Here is an 18,285-nt window from a genome sequence, read left to right on the forward strand (position 1 = left end):
AAGCGAGAAATCAATAGCAACACACGAGCAGAAAGTGCAAAATTACTAAACTTATAAATAGAGAGAGAGGAGGAGAGTTGACACGGCATGGTGGTGTTTCGAGGCAAGACGCATTGGCCCAAAAGATTGACGCCCCTTTTGGTATTTCTTTATTATTGGTCTTTGCAAAGTACAACTCCTAAGGGACCAACTCTCTTCGAGACTCTGCGTCCAGATGCTCTACGAAAGAGTGGCTATTAGGGCTATTTTAAACTTACAAGGGATCCCCAAAAGCAGAGGCCAAAAGCATTAGTTCTAAAAGCACAAACTCGCAAAAGCATCTGCTCCCAAAAGCTCGCGCGAAAAGCCATGCCCACCTACCAACACCTTCTTTACCATTGAGATGGTAAAGAGAGCCATTGATAGGATGAGGACCAGCAGGGCATATGATCATGATGGTCTAGTAGCAGAGCATTTTACACATGCTAGAGATATGCTGGTTGAGGTTCTTGTAGTGTTGTTCAATCATGCCATGTGTGAGAGATTACCGGAGACTTGGAGGTTGTCTACTATTCTGCCTATCTTCAAGGCAGGTGATCGTACAGAGCGTGCGAATTACCGCACTATTATGGTTGGGCACACATTGACACGGTTTTATGCATCCATTCTTGAGCAGCAATTGAGGAATTGGGCAGAGGGTGAGGGTGTATGGGCAAAGGGACAGGCCGGTTTTAGGAGGGGTTTCTCCACTCTTGATCATATTCTGATACTCAGAGCCATCATTTAGGAGGGAAGGTCACATGGCAGCCCGATTTATTGTAGCTTTGTGGATTTCCGCAAAGCATTTGACATGGTTCTGAGAGCTTGATTGATGCGCAAACTGCAGGAGATCGGGGTGAAACAGGGTTGCCTAAACTATCTATGATCTCTCGACTGATCAGAGCCAAGGCCTCCGGAGTCCGTACCCCAGGCTATCATTTGAGCAGAGCTAGCTGCCCCTCCTATGGAGATTGAGGTGCTTACCAGACGATTCTCCTTGGTGCAGAGCTTGTGGGATACTACTGCTTCACCATGGACAGGCTGCCCCCTTTCCAGTACTCTCTTCAGACACCCTCGATGTCTCTTACACAGGTGGAGATTATTAGACTCATTTCGTCAAGACCTGATCCAGCTGGATACCAGGAGGACATGGATAAAGCTGCCACAGGAGTTGGGCACGAAGATGGCTTTCTATAGAGAGCATCTTCTCCACCTCACAGGTGATTTGACCTAGCTACATGGAACACATATGTCTCATGGTTTGCGGTGTGCCATTGGTCACATACGCACATCCTCACATCAGCTGGAGATTGAGACTGGTAGATTCACAGGGATACCGGCAGACAACAGGATATGCCGCTTATGCCAGCTTATTCGGGGCCGCTTCCACTGCTTATTCAGAGAGGGTTTCGGTCCTTTCTCTAGGGTCATGAGTTATGAGGATCAAAGATGTCTTGGGCTATATCTACTTGAGCTACACAGATATAGAAACACTTTACCGGGGAGAGCTAGAGAGAGACAGTCCCAGAGACAGATTACAGATTTCTTTTCACTAGATATGGGACAGCGAGAGGAGCAGCCATCACTGCAGAGCTTGACCCACACTCGTTCGACCACTATCAGCACTCTCATCGACCGAGCACATTCGAGCCATACTCTCTCGACATCTAGAGTGCAGATTAGGATGGAGTCTAGTAGTAGTAGTATTTTTGTTCTAGTTCTTTTGTACCCAGACATGGTATCAGATTCCCTATTTTGTAACAGATTGGTCTCATAGGTCATTTTGGCCTTTTGAAGACGTTAATATAACACTTCATTTCATCTCTCTCTCTCTCTCTCTCTCTCTCTCTCTGTGACCCGACTGTACGCATCCACACTGGAACAGAAATTGAGTAGATGGGCAGAGAATGAAGGCATAAGGGCAACAGGACAAGCTGGATTCAGGAGGGGTTATTCCACTTTAGATCATATTCTTACGCTCAGAGCCATTATTGAGGAAGGAAGAGCAAGCGGGAAAAGGATGTATTGTTGCTTTGTGGATTTTCGGAAAGCTTTTGATACAGTACCAAGGGCTAGATTGATGCGCAGAATGCAAGAGTTAGGGGTTCCCAAAGAGATTATATGGGGGATCATGGCCTTATACGGGTCAGTAACTGGTTATGTACGTACTCCAGAAGGGGATTCCGACATTGTTCATTCCACCGTTGGAGTAAAGCAGGGATGCCCACTGTCCCCTACTTTATTTGGTATGTATATAGATGAGGTATCAGATTACATTGATAGAGAGGGTGACAGAGGTGCTCAACTTGCAGGGTCATGGATCCCTTTGTTGTTGTATGCAGATGATATTGTATTGATAGCAGAATCACCAGATGGAATGCAGAGGCAGTTAGATGCATTACATAAATTTGCGGAGGACAGCGGACTGTCGGTAAATTTGGGTAAAACCAAAGTTATGGTGTTTAATACCACACCGGAGTGGGTTAGGAGATCGGCACCTACATTTGCATATGGCCAGGATACAGTAGAGTACACAAATGCATACACATACCTTGGTGTGGTATTTACAGGACCGAAGTTTACTCTTAAGAAAGCAGCGGATGCTAGATTGTCCACAGCCTCTGTGGCCTTGGGAGGGTTGGAGAGGATGTGTTCACAAGTGCAGTTTCAGGAACCACGAACGAAACTTTGGCTCTTTGATAGTGTGGTGGCTTCGGCTATGCTTTATGGGGTCCAGATTTGGGGACCATCTGTGGATCAGGATAATTGGAAGTCAATGGAGAGACCTTTGGTATCTATGATTTCCCGAATGATTAGAGCCAAGGCCTCTGTACCACACGCGATTACCCGAGCGGAACTAGCTGCCCCTCCGATAGAAATTGAAGCTCTTACCAGATCAGTGTCCTTTATACATGGTTTGTGGGATACAAATAATTGCCGATATACTAGATTGGCCCTCGAATCCTCTCGACAATTAGCAATGAAAGGAGATACATCAGGCTGGTATGCGCAACTGTCCTCGTGGTTTTAGAGACACAGGTTCAGTATGGAAAGATTACCCCCCTTCCAATACTCTCTTGAGGCTCCATCACTGGCAATCACACGAACGGAGAGTAATAAAATCATCCGCCAGGATCTTATACAGCTGGACACTAAGAGGACATGGGTAGACCCTACACAAGAATTGGGCACGAAGATGGCCAACTACAAAGAAAACTTCCTACAGCTATCTGAAGATGGTTTTGTGATTTGCCCGAGCTACATGGATACCCACCTGTCTCATGGTTTGAGATGTGCTATTGGTCAAATTCGTAAATCCTCACACCAGCTGGAAATTGAATTTGGCAGATTTAGGGGAATCCCACTTGAGAGCAAAATTTGCAAGTTATGAGGAATGGAGCCGGAGACAGAATTACACTACATATGCCATTGCACCGTATACTATGAGATACGTGGGCGTTTCCATTGCCTATTTAAAGAAGGCTTTGGACCTCTAGATAGAGTCATGCAATACCAGGATCAAAGATGCTTAGGCCTGTACCTATTGGAACTACATCGACACAGGGATAATCTAATGAGAAGACAAAGAGCACTACAGCCTCAGAGGCAGATCACAGATTTCTTCGGATCGAGAGAAGCAGGAATGGAAGGAGAAGCAAGAGGCCATCAGTGAGCACAAAGGAGTACCCACATTCATACCAAAGGCACCCTCATTGATAGGGCGATTGAGCTTAGGAAATCGAGACGACCACGATCGAGATGCAGAAGCACACTTCACCGGAGGAGACTACAACAAAGGATTAGAAGCATTCTAGCCAGACACCCAGAATGCTCCTAAGAAGTTTATTTAATACTTTGTATTTAGTTTTCACATTTATTTTCACCCTTTCACACTTTTCACACTTAGTACTTTAGTACTAAGGTACCCAGACATTGTAACAGATTCACCACTTTTGTATCAGTTTGGTCTCATAGGTCATCCTGGCCTTTTGAAGACGTTAATATAACATTTCATTTCATTTCTCTCTCTCTCTCTCTCTCTCTCTCTCTCTCTCTCTCTCTCTCTCTGTGGGGCACAATAAACATTCTCGAAGGACGTGTGCTGATCCAAGAGAGCAAGATAAGCACGTTGGAAGACCGAGTGACGACCCAAGAGGAAGAGATCACGTCACTCAAGAAAGAACTCGCCGAAGCCCGATCAAGAAACACACTAGAAGAGGGCGAACTGCAACCCTCAGTAATTGAAGAAATCAACACGATCAAGGAACAAGTACGGGCCATCAAAGAGGGAGAAGAACAGCACAAAGAAATGACGACTTCTTGGGTGGATGTTCTTACCAAAACCCAACAAAAGGCAGACGAAGCCGAGAAATGGATGAAGGTGGCCAAGAAAGGAAAAGACAAGGAGATAACGCCCACGTCCACACCCAACAACATCATTAACCAGACACTAGAGGAGGAGCAAAGGAGAAGGGTGCGCGCTTTACATGTGAGAATTTGCGGTCTTAAAGACAAAGGCAATGTGGACGAAGAAGTAAAAGAACTCACAGCATTGATGGGGATTCATGAGCCGACACACACAAGGGCATGGAGATTGGGCAACATAAAGAAAAATGGAGGCAGTGGAGAAACCTCAAAAGAAAGAGCACTCATCCTCCGTTTTCCCTCCATGGAAGCAAAGAAGTCATTCTTGAAGAAAAGACCAACTCTTAAAGAGACTGGCATCTTTCTTGGGGATGATCTCACCCTCTCGTAGATCGCTTATATGCAGGAAGTAATGCCGGAGATTAGAGCGGCAAGGGGAAAAGGCAAGATCGCTTTTTACCAAGACGGAAAAGTGGTAATACTTGAGCGACGCTCCACATGACGGTGGGAGACTTATGGGACCACACTCAAAGTAGCTGCCTGGAATTGCAATGGATCTATGCGTCTTGATGTGGGTGCTTTTGAGGATAGCTTTACTGGAAGAGATATCATCTTCTACTCTGAGACACACCAGGCCCCTGGGCAATCCATGCCTCACATCAGTGGATATAGGTGGGAGACAGCCTACAGAAAGGAAACACGCTCAGAGCACAGAGGGCGGGGCTCGGGAGGAGTGGCAGTGTTATTTAGAGAGGATCTGCAGCTACTGATACATATAGCCCGCGGGGACGAGCAGGCTAGGTACATGTGGGTGAGACTGAAAGCAGAGACAGGCAGATACCTCTATCTAGCTATTTGTTACTTTCCCCTGAGTACATCTGTTTATGCACCACCCAAAGGACAGTCCCCTTTCTCTATTTTGGATGATGACATATGGGAGTTCTCTAGGGACGGTGACATTATCATCCTCGGGGACTTCAATGCTAGGACTGCCCATCACCAGGCAGTGTTTTATGATACTTCAGAGGAGATGCTAAGAGAGATAGATGTGGCAGAGACGGGCCTTTCCAGACTATCACACGATATGGAATATACTGAGTATGGGCGACACCTGATAGACATGGGCACTGCACATGGATTGGCCATCTTGAACGGCCTACAGAGATTTCCTTCTGTGGGAGGCTTTACATGCTTCCCACACAGACATGGAGCCAGCACGGTGGACTATGTCATGGCACAATCGAATCTCATCTCTAGTATCGAGGATCTCACAGTTGGGCCTAGATCGGTGGGGGTGGCGGTGGATCATGCTCTGGTGTCGATGACCATCTCCTTCCATTTCAGTGCAACACACAGGCCTACTCGCTACACATTCACAAGGGAGACGGACTCTGTATACATGGATGGAATCTACAGAGGCCTATGCACTGAGAACCCGGGGCGACCTCTGGAGGAGCTAACTACTATACTTACACAGACATTACATGAGGCAGCAGCTGAAGCATACCCACACACGCAACCTGAGCAGAGCCACCGATTTGGGAGCATGCCTCAGAACAACTGCTACGATGAGGAGTGCCGCCAGACTAGAGCCAGACTTCACAGGGAGGTGCTGTTGGGGGACGTCACTCACAGACAGTCACAGATGGACTTCCGACGCCTGGTGCGGCGGAAGAAGAGGGCTTTTCTGGCTAGACTCGAACAGGATCTAGATCAGCTATTCTTGAGTCAAGACTCGCGTGAGGCGTGGCGGCTCTTTCATGAGCAATCCCCCCCCCCCCCCCGCTATTTCCTCCACAGAGACCTGGGGTCAGTACGCATCATCTTTGTACACAGTACCTGGACAGCCGCCCCTACCCAACCCCCCAGACCCATGCCCACATACGTGTGTCTTTTTCACTGCTGAGATGTTGAAGAAATCCATTGACAGGATGAAGACTGGGAGAGCATATGATCATGAGGGCCTAGTAGCTGAGCATTTCATGCATGCCAAAGACCTGCTAGCAGAGCTTCTAGCAGTTATGTTTAACCGTGCCGTGTGTGAGGGCCTACCGGACACTTGGAGCCTATCTACGATCGTACCTATCTTCAAATCAGGAGACCCCATGGAGCCTGGGAATTATCGCACTATTATGATTGGGCACACACTGGCATGGTTGTATGCATCCATTCTTGAGCAACAGCTGAGTAGATGGGCAGAGAGGAAAGGAATATGTGCAACTGGGCAGGCAGGATTCAGGAGAGGCTTCTCTACTCTTGACCATATCCTAACACTCAGGGCCATCATTAAGGAAGGCAAATCTCATGGGAGACGGATCTATTGTAGCTTTGTGGACTTCCGCAAATGTTTCGACACGGTACCTAGAGCTAGACTGATGCGCAGATTACAGGAAATGGGAGTACCCACAAAACTCATTTGGGGGATCATGGCAGTGTACAGATCAGTAGCATGTACGCACCCCGGAGGGACTTTCTACACCGGTTCACTCCGCTATTGGGGTGAAGCAGGGCTGCCTGCTCTCTCCCACTCTTTTCGGTATGTATGTGGATGAGATTTCTGACTACATTGACAGCGATGGGGATAAAGGTGCTCAGTTGGCAGGGACATGGATTCCACTTTTGTTATATGCTGATGACATAGTGTTGATCTCCGAATCCCCAGAGGGAATGACACGTCAATTGGATGCTCTGCATACGTTTGCCCACGAAAGTGGTTTGTCTGTCAACCTGGGTAAAACCAAGGTTATGGTGCTTAATACCACCCCACAGTGGATCAGGAGGTCAACACCTACACTCACATACGGCCAGGAGACTGTGGAATACACAGACGCTTACACTTACCTTAGAGTGGTTTTTAGCGGACCTACATTCTCACTCAGAAGAGCAGCAGAAACCAGACTTACTAGAGCCCATGCAGCATTAGGTAGATTGGAGAGGATGTGTTCGCAGGTTCAGTTTCAGGAGCCCCGGACGAAGCTCTGGCTCTTTGACACCTTGGTGGCTTCAGCATTGCTCCATGGAACCGAGATACGGGGACCTTCAGTGGATCACCACGGGAGGACGGGTCGCTCAGACGGATGGGGGAACATGGAGAAACCTCTCGTCTCTATTATCTCGCGGCTCATTAGAGCCAAGGCATCAGCACCACGGGCCATTATCCGAGCAGAGCTAGCGGCCCCCCCACTTGTGGTGGAGGCGCTCACCAGATCAATCTCCTTCATAAACCGCACATGGGAACTTCCTAGAGACAAATATGCTCGCATAGCACTTGAATCCTCTCGACAGTTAGCCATACAAGGAGATACAACATGCTGGTATGGGGAGATGACATCATGGTTTCAGGCACATGGGTTCAGCATAGACCGGCTGCCACCATTCCATTACTCATTGGATGCACCATCTCTCACCCTTACACAGTCAGAGATCACCAAGCTCATACGCCAAGACATGACCCAGCTAGACACCAGAAGGACATGGATACAACCAGCACAGGAATTGGGCACGAAGATGGCTTTTTACAAAGACCATCTTCTCCAGCTTACGGAAGATGGTTTTGTGGCGAGACCCAGATATATGGATACCCACTTGTCTCATGGGATACGATGTGCTATTGGCCAGTTACGCACATCTTCTCACCAGTTGTGGATTGAGACGGGGAGATACAGGGGAGTAGCAGCAGAGGACAGGACATGCCCCTTGTGTAACATGGAACCTGAGACAGAGCTACACTATACATGTCGCTGCCCTGTCTACTACGAGATACGAGGCCGCTTCCATTGCTTATTCAGAGAAGGTTTTGGACCACTCTCAAGAGTCATGGGATACGATGATCAGAGATGTCTGGGTTTGTTGTTGCTCGAGCTGCGCAGACACAGAGATAGCCTGATGAATGGCGAGGCTAGCCAGTCTCAAAGACGGATCACAGACTTCTTCAGAGCAGACACGGGACAGCCGCAAGAGCCACTCCCACAGCAGAGCTGCCCCTCGTCTCACACCAGAGGCACACTGATTGACCGAGCGATTGAACTGGGGAAATCCAGACGCCTGCGACAGCGAAGAACTACACAGCATCGACGGAGACTATGACAGAAAATTCGGAGCACGCTGGCCAGGCATGCACGACGCCCGGTCAAACTACTAACCATGGAGGAAATTGATGAGATTCGCCAACGACCGATGCTAGATCTCTTGTGATTCAGCTATCCCAACAAGCTGCCCATTTTTTGCTTAGTCTTTTGCTTGGTTCACATCGATCAACTTAGGACCCCATAGTATATATCTTTGTTTTGTACTTTTGTTAGGTTATTTTGTTATTTTGTTACTCTGACTTTGTATCAGATCCACCACTTTGTAACTTTCGGGTCTCATAGGTCATTATGGCCTTTTGAAGACGTTAATATAACATTTCATTTCATTTCATTTCTCTCTCTCTCTCGCTCTCGCTCTCGTCAAAGTCACTTCCCTCTCTCAAGTCAAAGTTTTGCAGCCTTTCCTGCACATAATCATGTGAGGTGGCCTCTCTAAAGTGGTATCTGGGATACTTAAGGATACATGGTCCTGCCTCTCTTGAATAAGCATAGAGTGTTGTGAATGTCAAAATAGCATAGTCTGCTGCTATGCCAATAGGGCTCTTGGTGTTGGAAATCTTGAAGCTCGTAATGTCTGGTATCAGTGATGTTGAACCCGTCAAGTAGTCTACTGGACTTGCCCCCCGTTTATGGTTCCAGCATGTGAGTGCATCCTGTCCCAGCCAACAGGAGAGACCCTAAAAAATAGCCAGTCTGTGTGTGCTGCCAAGTAGTTTTGGAGAGGAAAATCTGCTGGGAGAGAGAAACTGTTAGAGAGAGAGAGAACAGTCTAGAGAATCAAAATCAGGTTTAGGGAGATTGTAGCAGTCTCTATAGCATAGAGATTCTAGAGAGAGAAAGTAAGTACCTAGCTAGTGGCATTCTTACTCTTAAGAGATTGACATGGACCACCTCTCTTGAGAGAGAATATCTGTGCCTGGCCAGATGGACCAAATGATAATTTGCATCTTTGACCTAAACATAGAAACCCTAACCCTAAAACCCAACACAAAGATGGTTGTTATTTTGATCGAGGGATGTGTACATTAGACAAGTGGACTATCCAATACAATGGAGACTGCTGGAGTCTATGTCCTTTCTCATTGCATCTGCAGAAAAGCATCTCTTGATCAATTGCAACTAAAGCTCTTCAGATTTTTCCCCAAATGTACCATACATCGTTGTAACTTGCTTGTGTAATGACCAAATATTCACCTTGCATCTCATTTTTTTGTGCAGAGTTGGAAGAACTGCTCGTCTTGGACAAAAAGGCGAAGCACTATTATTCTTGCAGCCTTGTGAAAGGGACTATCTGACTGAGCTACATAAGCACAGTGTGATCTTGCAGGAGGTTTCTTTCAGGGGAATGTGGGCCAAATTATTTAGAAAGATCAAATTAAATACTGCAACAGATTGCGACCTATTAGAAACACATCCGACTGTGTCAAATTTTCTAAAGTCTCTTGAGAGCTTCATCAGCAAACAGGTGTGGTGTCTTTTACTGGCGTGCACAAGCATATAGAAGAATTTTAAGCTTGTGTGTTTATTGGTATGTAACAGTTTCAAAATAGATAGGGCATCATTGTTTGTGCGTACATTCCTCTCCGTACTTTGCATTGCTCTCCACAGCAACTGGGGTCATCACTGGAAAAAATTAGAGCAAGCAGAAACCAGCCGGTTATAGACAGGTTTCCCTTGTCAGCCCTGCTTTTATGTACTTTCGTATGAATATGTTTGTGGTGTGTGCGTCCATGTGCACGTCTGCACACATAAACGTGTTGTCAACTGAGCATTTGCTGTAGCTGTGACAAAGCAGTGGAAAGCATATTTTGATTGCTTAGTGCATTCACTCTTATGTTTAGGCAACTAATGCCTGTTACTTTGAAAAAGTCTTAGAAAAGTTGGTCAAACCCCTAGGTTAGAACCTACCGAAGTTGGTGGTGCAATAATGGGCAGCAGCACCTCCCCTTCCCTCTTTATTCCCTACCCCTGTGCGTTCTTTTGTGCTTTCGGTAATTGTCCACGTGTGAGCATCTTGGGTGCTCTTGTATGTTTGCTTGTCTGTGTGTGTGTAGACGCCCACGCATGCAGGCAGGGTTGTTGGATTCCTGTTGGCTTTGGCTCCTTCTTCCACCTAAGTGCTTGGCTTTGCCTAGTCGTCTTCTGCATCATGTTTGCCTTCTTCCATGTAGTTTAAAGTTGGCACTTGCGTTGTGGGTTTTGGTGCTGGTGCTGCCAATGGTCCTCTCTCTCTCTCTGGCCTTTTGAAGACATTAATATAACACTTCATTTCCTTTCATTTCTCTCTCTCTCTCACACACACACTCTCTGAAATTGGCCCGCAGGGCGGTAGACTTTGGCTTTCACCCGAAACTTTACTTTAGACTTTAGGACATAAAGAAACTTTGCCAATAAAACCTATAATTGGAATTAACACTTCGAACACACTATTACACACACGGATTGGAAGCTAGAGCGCTACCAAGCAGACACCAACAACCTGTTGGCCCCAAAAACTGGCACCCCCTTTCGGTATTTCTTTATTCTTATTGTGAATAGACGACCCGAACACTTTCACCTATCTCTCACCAGCTGTCCAAACCTGTCCATGGCTGTAATTGCAGATTTTTGACCCAATTTCGCCAGTATAACGGGCAAAACCCTCTGGAGGTCAAAAGTACATGTCAAGGACACTTTCCCTTGCGGTTAGGAAGCTTTCTAGTGAGCTGCAGGTCAATTTCAGCGTGTTGTAATTCCTTGTTTTGACACTGTCAGGTGCCCAAAGCCCTGTTTAAGCATCCCGAGGCTTTCCTGAGGCTCCCTTGACGTTGTCCGTCAGTTTAGGTGCGAAACCCTAAACCTGCAGAAAAAGACAGCAGGCTGTCATTTTCTGTTTTGGATCATTTTGGACGCGCACGTCTACACGTGTCTCTGGTGCACCCAGCACACAATGGGATAGTTCCACTCTGAAACGGACGAGTTTTCACGCGAGAAAACTCCGTTTTTGCAATCGTTTGCGATGGAATTGTGCGTACTTGTGGGGGATTTGCAATTTGCTAATCCGGTTCCTGTTCAGAAGGCTCTTGCCTTGGCAAACACGCATAAAACCCCCAGAACTGTACATGGTTATCTGAGAAGCCCAACTAGTGGGGCATTACCATATGTGCCCAGGGGGGGGAGAGATACACGAGAACAAATCATCGCACTACATAGAGCAAGGGAGAAGGCAAGCTTTCCATTAAAGCCGTGATCACCTACGGAGACATTGTAGTCACTTGAAGAGCAAAAATCAGTCCCCTCTCTTGAAATGGGCGCCCCCTCTTCATGCAGACTGGGAAAGTGCCTCTGAAGCCGCCATGTGTTGAGTTTGCCTCTTTTGAGTTAATTTTTTAGTACCCACCAACTTATAAGTGTAGCAAGGGGCCTAAATGACTTTGACCTGAGCCTAGACACCCTTCTACTCCTCGGATCCAGTGTTGACTGGCCCAACCATCTCACGGCAATCTGCCCTTCCCGACTGCGGGTGAAACTCTTGGCCGTCGGCCGTTTCACATTGGCCACACAATGTCCAACCATTTGTGACTTCAAAAAGAGGGTCCCAAAAATTTTAAAAAAATCAAGGGAAAGAAACCAACAACTAAGGTTAGTGGTTGCCACATCCTCGTGACATACGCCCCTCTTGAAATCGCAAACGTCCTCTATTGCATGCCATATATACATGACATTGATGATCTTGTGTTGTAACTTGTTAGTACCCTTTTATCATCGCATGTACCTGCAAGAAAGGTCATAACACATAGATATAAATGACTTAATGAGACCTTCATACTTTTGTCATTTCCATCTATGATAGAAGTGAATATAATACCTTTTAACACTTGAAGAACGTTGCACACTTCTATTGCAGTGTATCCGTATGTATATTTGATGTGCTAGCTCCATCATTACCCCTCTTTTGAACACGTTGAGTTGGGGCATACATAGGCTGTAACAAACTTGGACACCCCAAGTCAAGATTCTACCGCGACACAACAGAGATTCACCTAAAAACAGTTCACAAAGACGACACGGCCCGGCGTAGTTCCGTGCCCAGAGGTATTGGCCCCAAAGACTGGTGCCCCTCTCGGTATTTCTTTTTATATTAATCTGTGTTCAAAGTACAAGAGAGTCGGGAGGCGCTCACTGTTAGACTCTACGTCCAGATGCTCTGAGTAATGAGGCCCGATCCACTTATTTATTGGTACAAGGGATGCCCAAAAGCAGGGCCCCAAAAATCTCTAACCCAAAAGCTTACTAACTCAAAAGCAATTATCCCAAAAGCTGCTAATAAAAATCAGCCAGCGTAATTTACAAAAATCCGTACTGCGTACGGACTGCCACGTCATCAATGTAATTTTTGGCGCAAAATCCGGGCTGCCACGTCAGCATCCAATTAGTGCATCATCCGGGCGTCCGTACTGGCTGCCACGTCAGCATGCGTCTGTGTGTGTATGTGCGCACTGCCACATCATCAGTTTATGACATACCCCCCTCTTGAAAGAATTGTAATCGCCCTCGATTACGCTTGCAAAAACAGATAGAGGCCATAAATTGTCTTAGTAGACACTGATTGTTAGTACCGACGCACTAGACACGACACATCTAACACTTGTACAAATAGACAGTCACATCATCGTACATCACAGGACATCACATGACAAATCACATTCAAATTCATTCCAAATCTTAGACCATGATTAATTGGCAACGTATTTATTAATCGCATCTACATCCAATCGGGACCTCACAGATGCCCGATTAACTAATCCTTGTTGCAATCATGTCTATAGAGATTTATGAGACGGAAATGTTGCCGTTATTTCGTCTTTCAGTTTCTGCACCCAAACAAGTCAAGTACAAATCAATCATTTTCATATTTTCGGGAATTCCAGTTCATAAAGCCCAGCAGTATCCCTGAAACAGCAGTATCCCTGAAACCCAAAGGGACATCAGTGACTCTATATCAAAATCGGGGTAATCCATTCACAAAGGAGCGGAGTGACTCCCCTCTTGTGCAAGCCCGTTGCACTAGATTCACCCATGCTGAAATCGGGGTTCTATCGGAGTAGATTATGCTAAACCGAATGCTTCAAGGTAAAGTTTCAAAATTTGAGGAGTATCTGCTAGGTCCTCCTCCTCCATCCACTTTGTATCCAATGCAGAATAGTTCTTGAATTTAACCAAGAACTGCCTAATCACTTTACCTTTAAACTTTCCATCCTTGTGTGCCAATATCTGTTCTGGAATGAGTATCTCCTCGCTTTCCTCCACTTTGGGTCGCTCATTTGGCTCCCTATCATCGGGCACATCGCCTTTAAAAGGCTATAATAGACTCACAGGAAATGCATTGTGAATCTTCCAAGTATCGGGCAGCTTCATTTTAAAGGAGACATCATTAGTCTTTTCTTTTATTTGGAAAGGTCCATAGTATCTCATGCTAAGCTTTAGAAAAAGCCGCTCCTTTTCCTTTTTCTTTCTTAGGCGTGCCTTCTCAAAACGTAAGAGCACCCAATCGTCTTCCTTTAATTTCAAATAGCGACGTTGTCGACCTGCTGCCTTCTTGTGTCTTTCTTGAGATTTCGCTAAAGCCTCCCGGACCTTGGCAAAAGCAGTGTCCAAGGCCCTCGTGTACTGGTCGGCTTCAAAATTCTTATCTTTCGTGCTAAGGAAGGGTAGAACCTTCGTAGCACCTTCAATAATCTCAAATGGCGCCTTCCCCGTAGAAGAGTGGATCGTGGTATTGTAGGCAAAGTCCACCAGGGGCAAATTTTTTTCCCATCGAGTCTTCTAATCAGAAATGTAAGACTTCAATAAATACAGTACGACTGAATTTGCAATCTCAGATTGCCCATCTGTATGTGGGTGGAAAGATGACAGGAACTGCAAATGTGTGCCAATGTTCTCCCAAATAGCCTTCCAAAACAAACTGTCTGAGACTATTCTGTGGCGTACTGATCGACTATGTCCTCAAAGCTTCTATGATGAATCACGGAAACAGTCAAGACTAACGGCTTCCGGGACAAAGCATCTGCCACCAAGTTCTTCTGTCCATGTACATGGACAATCTAGAAGTGAAACTGTGACAAGATGTTAGCCCACCGCATCTGCTTTTCCGAAAGCTACTTCTGTGACAAGAAGTAGCTTAAACTCTGATGATCAGTGAAGACCGTAAAATCGGCTCCGAGTAGGTAATGTCGCCACTGAGTAAGAGCATGGATAACCGCCAAAAACTCTTTCTCATAAATCTGTGTTGTCAATTCCGGCCTTGAAAACAATCGGTTGTCACAGGCAATGACGTGGCCTTCTTGCATTAAGACCGCACCCAGACTACGACCACAAGCATCACAATATACTTCGAATGACTTTTGCAATCCTGCAAAGTCAATACTGGTCCCGTAGTCAATTTCTCTTTCAATGTCTGAAAGGCAGTCACCTCTGTGCGTCCCCACGAGAAAGGGACTCCTTTCTGTGTCAGAATGTGCAAAGGGGAAGCGACCTCTGCAAACTTTCAAATGAACCGCTTGTAGTAAGAACATTCTTCAAATCGAGCCAATCACGTATAGTGTCAATCTTGGCCGGGTCCATGTGTACTGTTGTTGTTGAGACGATGTGTCCCAAAAAGTGTATCTCCGGCAAGAAAAATTCACTCTTCTTGGCATTGATAACTAACTTGTGATCTCGCAATGCCTGAAAGACCTGAAGCAGATGGTGTCTATGTTTTGTCTCATCCTTGGAGGAGACTATAATGTCATCAAAGAAAGTGCCGACAAAAGATCTGTACTCTTTGAAAATCCTATCCATCATTCGGTTGAAAGTCGGTGGAGCATTGGTAAGGCTAAAAGGCATCACGAGAAATTCATATAAATCGAAGCTCGTCCTAAAGGCTGTCTTGTAGACATCTCCCGGTGTGATTTTGATCTGATGATAACTGCTTTTCAAATCAATTATGCTGAAACAGGAGGATTGTCACAAACTGCTGACGTGTCAAAGCCATGAAGAATGGGGCCAACTTACAGATGCCGGCCGAGGGGCCTAAACCCTAAGAAGAACAAGTAGCAGAAGAAGAAGTCCTACCAACTTATGGGGACCTCGGCCCCAGTGACATAAAGGGATTAAAATAAAGCAGGACTCACACACACACACACACACACACACACACACACACACACACACACACACACACACACACACTCACGCAAAGCGGATGACGTGGCAGCTGCACGGAAGTTCCTAAATTTACGATGATTGATGACGTGGCAAGTTGTACGGATTTCCGCGTTTTGCGCTGGCTGATGACGTGGCAGGCTATATGGATTTCCATAAATTACGATGGCAGCTTTTGGCATTGCTTTTCGGACTAGAAGCTTTTGAGTTTGAAGGCTTTTCATTGTAACTGCTTTTCAGGCCAAGGGCCTTTGAATATGAGGTTAGGGCTCATTCTCTGGCATGCTTCTTGGAGAAGGTGCAGAGGTTGGAGTACCAACTTGTACTGGGTTGATGCAATAAAAAGAAATACCGAAAGGGGCGCCAAGGTTTGGGGCCAATACTCTCTGAGGTGGAATTCCACCACTCCGTGTCGTGTGTCGTCTCTCTCTCTCTCTCTCAGTTCCAATTGTTAATGAAGTGCTAAAAGTGTGTTCAGTCTGTTCTTTTCTGTTGGCACGTGGTGCCCGTCTTGTGACAAGGATCCCTGTAGTCGGTCAAGAATATCATTGATCCTCGGAATCGGAAATTTGTTCTTAATGGTGATTTTATTGAGAGCCCTATAATCAATGCACATTCTCCAAGATCTGTCTTTCTTTAAAACCTACAACATCGGAGAGCAGTAGGGTGAAGTAGTCGGCTGAATAAGACCGTTTTCCAAAAGGTCTTTCACTTGGTTCATAATCTCTTCATTCTGGGCTCGGCTAACACGGTAAGGTGGGCGGTTTGATGGTGTGCTTCCAGTTATCAGATCAATAGTATAATCCTCAGGACGAGATGGTGGCAACTCGCTTGGTAGGCCCTCAGAAAAGCAATCGCATGAGTGGAGAAAATCTTGGCGTTCTTTATCAAGTTCAGACGTATTCGTTCTGTGTTCATCATTTAACTCTTTGTAGTAGATCGAGTAAACAAACAGGTGGATTTCATTAATTTGGAAACGGTTGAAGCCGATATAGTAGGGACAGACTCGCCCTTCAGTTTCACATCAAGTACAATTTTTCGGCCCTTTTTCATTTGTCAAAGTCGCTTTCTTCGCCTGATAGTCAACCAGGGCGTTGTTCTTATGGTACTAAGGGACTCCAAGGAGGACGTCATAACCTGCCAAGGGCATTATGTAAAAGTCCTCGTGCCCCAAATACCCCTGACAATGCAACCGAAGTTTGCCAATGACAGGTGTAATGGCTATGTCTCGTCTGGGTGCCACTAGAACTGCCTCTGTTGGTGGTCCATTCGATCGGGTGTAATCTTGAGCGGCGCCGCCCATTCAGGTGAAATGAAGTTGGCCTTGGCTCCTCCATCAAAGAAAATTAGGGCTTCTTGATCTTTCACTTTGCCCCAAGCTCGGCAAAGTTCTGTACTTTCATCAATCGTGCTTGGGTCAGTACCCATGCAATCTGGAACTAGTCCTACTTTCATCTTGCCTTTTCTGCCACGTTCCTCAGCTGCTCTTGAACTCTCTAGTCTGTCTTCATGTTGTTCTTGCTGTGCCTTTTTGGGGCACTTCGCGGAGACGTGCCCATGTTCCCCGCATCCAAAACACTTCCCTTCTTTGATGTAACTAGCCCTCACTCGAAGAGTGAGCCGGGGTCATGTATCCTTGTCTTTCTTTTCTTGGAAACTCTTTTTCTTTCTACTTTCATTGTGAGAGGTCTGTTGGGTTCTCTGAGTCAAGATCTCATCAGTGGGGTAGGTCAAATTTTCCAAATGTATCGCAAAACTCCGTTTCACATGATCCATCAATTCTTGAATAGAATTTGACTTTTGTTCCAGGCAGTAGTCTCGGATCTCTGTAGGGAGTCCGCAGTAAAACCGCTCAATCTGTTCCTTAAACGAGACCTTCTTAAAAGAAGAGGTTGGTAGAAAATTTCTTGCAATAAGCGTCCAAAGAATCTCCCTTGGTCATCTGAAGATGATTCCAAGCGATTCGTATATCTCGTTCGGACTCCCGAGTCGACCAAGAAGAAATAAAGAGCCTTTTGAATTTCAACCATTTAAATGGAGCTTCCTTCCTCAGAAGAAGAGTGGACCACCATGTTTGAGCATTTCCCTTGAAGAAAGATGTAGCCCTCCTAATCTTGGAGTGCTCGAGTAATGATGTCAAACTGTTGAATGAAAACCAAAGCCCTCGGACCATCTTGGAACCCAGAAAAGGATTCAAATTTAATCGACTGTCCACCTTCTTTGAATTCTTTCACTTTCTTGCTTTTGTCTTCGAGAAAGTTATATTGGTTGGCTCTGTAAAAATGCTTCTTCTTTGCATAAAACATGTGATCGTCGGAGTCCGAACTGTCTGAGGATGACTCCTCTATAGGACTGTCAAAAACTGGGGGAAATTTGGGTTTCTTTGCCTTTTTCTTGCCCTTTCCGAAGCTTTGCTTTTTGCTTCGCTTTTTGCCTTTTTTGTCTTCCTCGCTCGAGTCAAAAGAGCTAGAAGAACTGTCAGAAGAAGAAGAAGCAGAAGAACTAGGTAGTCCTTCAAATCGTACACGCTTCTTTTGCTTTCTTGCCGATGCAAAAGAAGATTAACGACCCAAATAATCCGGGAAGTCAGTCCCCTTTTTGTGCTTTTTCTCTTGCTTTTTGGATTTGTTGT

At 45.9% G+C, this 18,285-nt stretch overlaps 1 pseudogene across 1 annotated transcript in view; it reads left to right on the plus strand.

Moving 5' to 3' along the window:
* The window catches only part of LOC147454849 (DEAD-box ATP-dependent RNA helicase 17-like), an 87,558-nt pseudogene that overhangs the window by 49,507 nt on the left and 19,766 nt on the right, over nucleotides 1-18,285 (plus strand). Inside the window, exon 9 of the transcript XR_015188703.1 lies at nucleotides 9,690-9,936. The product of XR_015188703.1 is annotated as a DEAD-box ATP-dependent RNA helicase 17-like (transcript). The remainder of the gene's footprint in view (nucleotides 1-9,689; nucleotides 9,937-18,285) is intronic.

This window comes from Adiantum capillus-veneris, chromosome 7, assembly GCF_014529385.1.
Source record: "Adiantum capillus-veneris isolate H3 chromosome 7, ASM1452938v2, whole genome shotgun sequence".
Classification (NCBI taxonomy): Eukaryota; Viridiplantae; Streptophyta; class Polypodiopsida; order Polypodiales; family Pteridaceae; genus Adiantum; species Adiantum capillus-veneris.